This window comes from Cricetulus griseus, assembly GCF_003668045.3.
Source record: "Cricetulus griseus strain 17A/GY chromosome 1 unlocalized genomic scaffold, alternate assembly CriGri-PICRH-1.0 chr1_0, whole genome shotgun sequence".
Lineage (NCBI taxonomy): Eukaryota > Metazoa > Chordata > Mammalia > Rodentia > Cricetidae > Cricetulus > Cricetulus griseus.
Genome location: NW_023276806.1, coordinates 171,272,032 through 171,276,128, shown reverse-complemented (window position 1 = coordinate 171,276,128; position 4,097 = coordinate 171,272,032). Strand labels below are relative to the sequence as shown.

The 4,097-nt window shown below is 40.5% G+C and overlaps 1 non-coding gene across 1 annotated transcript; it reads right to left on the bottom strand.

The window, feature by feature from the left end:
- Positions 1-714: 714 nt before the first annotated feature.
- Positions 715-821, bottom strand: LOC113833171. Its single transcript, XR_003480725.1, has one exon. It is a non-coding gene; the product is annotated as a U6 spliceosomal RNA (small nuclear RNA).
- Between the last annotated feature and the right edge of the window lie 3,276 nt (positions 822-4,097).

Here is a 4,097-nt window from a genome sequence, read left to right as displayed (position 1 = left end):
TGACAGGTATGGATCTATCTGCAATCTTCTGCATGTCTGAATCCAATTGTGCCAGCACCATTTGTTGAAGATGCTATCTTTTAGGTGCATGGGTTAATAACAGGGTTTTCAGTTCGATTCCATTGGTCTACTCCAAGCAGGTGCAGGCATGGGAGATTGGGGTGAATGGGGCTTTGAACGGGAGTTGGGTAAGAGCAGAGGGTCACTCACCTCGTTATGGACCAGGTCGGCCTCAATCTTGTTTGTAATTCAAATAAAAAAAAAGTCCAAAAAGAAAGTGGCTGGATACAAGATTGACTCAAAAAGTTAGTAGCTCTCCTATATATAAACTATAAATGGGCTAAGAAAGAAATCAGGGAAACAACACCTTTCACAATCGCCACAAATAATGTAAGGTATCTTGGGGTAACTCTAACAAAGCAAGTGAAAACCCTGTATGATAAAAAAACTTCAAGTCTTTAAAGAAAGAAATTAAAGAAGATATCAGAAAATGGAAAGATCTCCCATGTTCCTGGATAAGTAAGACTAACATAGTAAGAATGGCCATTCTACCGAAGCACTTTGAAGACTCAAGTCAATCTCCATCAAAATTCCAACACAATTTTTTTCTTTATTTAAATTAGAGACAAGCTTCTTTTACATGTCAGTCTCAGTTCCCTCTCCCTCCCCTCCTCCCCTGCCCCCCACCGACTCCCTATCCCAACCCCTTTCTGCAAAAATATGGAATGCTTCACTAATTTGTGTGTCATCCTTGTGCAGGGGCCATGCTAATCTTCCCTGTATCATTCCAATTTTAGTGTATGTGCTGCTGAAGTGAGCACCAACACAATTTTCTTTTTTCTTTTTTTTTTCTTTTTTTTTTTTTTTTGGTTTTTCAAGACAGGGTTTCTCTGTTTAACTTCCCTGGCTGTCCTGGAACTCACTCTGTAGGCTAAGGTGGCCTCAAACTCGAAGAGATCTACCTGCCTCTGCCTCCCAAGTGCTGGGATTAAAAGTGTGCACCACCACCACCTGGCTCCAACACAATTCTTTACAGACCTTGAAAGAATAATACTCAACCTCAGATGGAAAGCCAAAAGATCCAGGAACCTCCAGAGGTATCACTACCACAGGTTTCAAACTGTACTGTAGAGCTATAGGGATAAAAACTGCATGGTGCATCGACATAAATGCAGACATGTTGATTAATAGAATCAAACCAAAGACCCAGACTTAAACACACACACCTATGGACACCTGATTTTTTTTATAAAGAAACCAAAGATATACAATGGAAAAAAAGAAAGTATCTTCAACAAATGGTGCTAATATAATTGGATGTCAGCATGTAGACAAATGCAAATAGAACCATATCTATCACCCTGCACAAAATTGGAGTCCAAGTGCATCAAAGACCTCAACATAAAACAAAATACACTGAACCTGATAGAAGAGAAAATGGAGAATAGCCTTGAACACATTGGCATAGGATAAAACTTCCTAAACAGAATACCAATAGCACAGGCAGTAAGGTTGACAATAAATGGGACCTCATAAAACTGAAAACTCAGGGAGACATTATACGTTTAAAGAGAAATCAGACACTAGGGAACTATCTGGAGAGCTTACAAGGATGACACCAACTAACAATCTAAGCAACAGAGGAGAGGCTACCTTAAATGCCCTCCCCTGATAATGAGATTGATGACTAATTTATGTGTCATCCTATAGCCTTCATCCAACAGCTGGTGGAAGTAAAAGCAGAGACCCACAGCTAAACACTGGATTGGAATCTAGTTGCAGAGAAGGAGGAGTGATGAGCAAAGGGATCCAGACCAGGCTGGTGAAACCCACAGAAACAGCTGACCTGAACAAGGGAGAGCTCATGGTCTCCAGGCTGATAGCTGGGAAACCAGCATGGGACTGATCCAGACCCCCTGAATGTTGGTGTCAGTGAGGAGACCTCAGAAATCTATGGGGCCCTTGTAGTGGATCAGTACTTATCCCTAGCATAGGAATGGGCTTTGGGAGCCCATACCACATGGAGGGATACTCCCTGAACCTAGATACATGGGGATGGGCCTAGGCCCTTTCCCAAAGGATATGACAGACTCTGAAGATCTTCTATGGAAGGCCTCACCCTCCCTGGGGAGCAGAAAGGGTATGGGATAGGTAGGGTGTTAGTGGGGGGTAGGGGAGGAGGGGAGGGAAAGGGAACTGGGAATGACATGTAAAATAATCTTCTTTCTAATTAAAAATAAATATTAAAAAATTAAAAAAAAAACTGAAACTCCTGTAAGGCAAAGAACACTGTCAATAGAACAAAACAGCAGCCCACATATTGGGAGAAGGTTTTTACCAACCCCACATCTGACACAGAGCTAATATCCAAAACATATCAAGAACTCAAGAAACTAGACATCGACAAACTAAATAATCCAATTTAAAAATGGAGTACAGATCTAAAAAGAGAATTGTCAACAAAGGAATCTCAAATGAAATAAAGAAATGTTTAACATCCTTAGTCATCAAGGAAATGTAAATCAAAACTACTTTGATTTTCCATCTTACATCTGTCAAAATGGCAAGGATGTGTAGCAAGGGGAACACTCCTCCACTGCTGGTGGTAGTGCAAACTTGTACAGCTACTTTGGAAATCAATATGGAGGTTTCTCAAGACAATGGGAATCTACCTACCTCAAGACTCAGATATTCCACTTCTTGGTATATATCCAAAAGATATTCCATCCTATCACAAGGACACTGCCTTCATAGCAGCGCTATTTATAACAGCCAGAAACTGTAAACAACCTAAATATCCCTTAACCAAAGACAAGATAAAGAATGAAGTGTATTCAGCTGTTAGAAAACAGTGACATCATGAAATTTGCAGGCAAATGGATGGAACTAGAAAAAAAAATCATCCAATGTGAGGTATTCCAGACCCAGAAAAACAAACATGGTGTGTACTCACTTACAAGTGGATAATAGCTGTAAAGAAAAAGATAACTATGCTACAATCCACAGATCCAGAGAGATTAAGTAACAAGGAAGTCTTAAAAGGGGATTCAAGGATCTCCCCGGGCAGGGGAAATAGAATAGATTTTTTAGGTGGATTGGGAATCAAAAGGCTAAGGTGGAGGGTGGGGGATACTGGGAGAATCAACTGGAATTCAGGGGCATTTCAGGTGTGAGATGGAAATTCCATGGAATCTACAAAAGTGACCCTAGCAAAGACTCCTAGTAATAGGGAACATGGAGTCTGAACTGTTGTCCATGTTCTATAACCAGGCAAGTCTCAAGTGGAATAATTGGGACACCAACCCAGCCACAAAACCCCTAACCAACAGTTTGTCCTGCCTACAGAGTATTCTAGTACCAGAGCCTAGCACAATAGTTATCAAAGAGACCAGAGAGACTTCATACAGCAACTGATGGGAGCAGATGCAGAATCCCACAGCCAAACATTAAGCAGAGCTCAGGGAATCCTGTGGAGGATGGGGAGGAAGCCAACCTTGGTGTGATGGTATGTGCTTGATCTTGTTGTAGCTTGTTAAGTCATTTTGGTGTGATGGTATGTGCCTGATCTTGTTGTAGCTTGTTAAGTCATTTTGGTGTGATGGTATGTGCTTGATCTTGTTGTAGCTTGTTAAGCCATGTTTGGTTGATGTCCCTAGGAAACCTACTCTTTTCTGAGGGGAGGCAGAGGAGGGGTGGATATGGGGGAGACAAGAAGTGAGGGGGGAAGACTGGGGGAAGGGAGGGAGGGGAACTGAGATCAGGATATATGAAAGGAGAATAATTTTTGGCCATTGATCTGTACTGAGGCCAAGCTGTCATAATAAAATATGAGTTCACGGATATTGAAAACTTAAGAAAGCCTACTTCCAAAGCTTTCACTCAGGGTTCAAAAAAAAAAAAAAAAAAAAAGAGCCACAATAAGTGAAGGAACTAAAATCTGAGGGAAAAAGAATCTATTCACTACATGATCTTTCTATCCATGTCTCTTTATTATTCTAACACAAGTTCTTAGAGGTACAGATATACATATATACAGATATACAGATATATATATATATATATATATATATATATATATTTGCAACAGTAATTCTTTT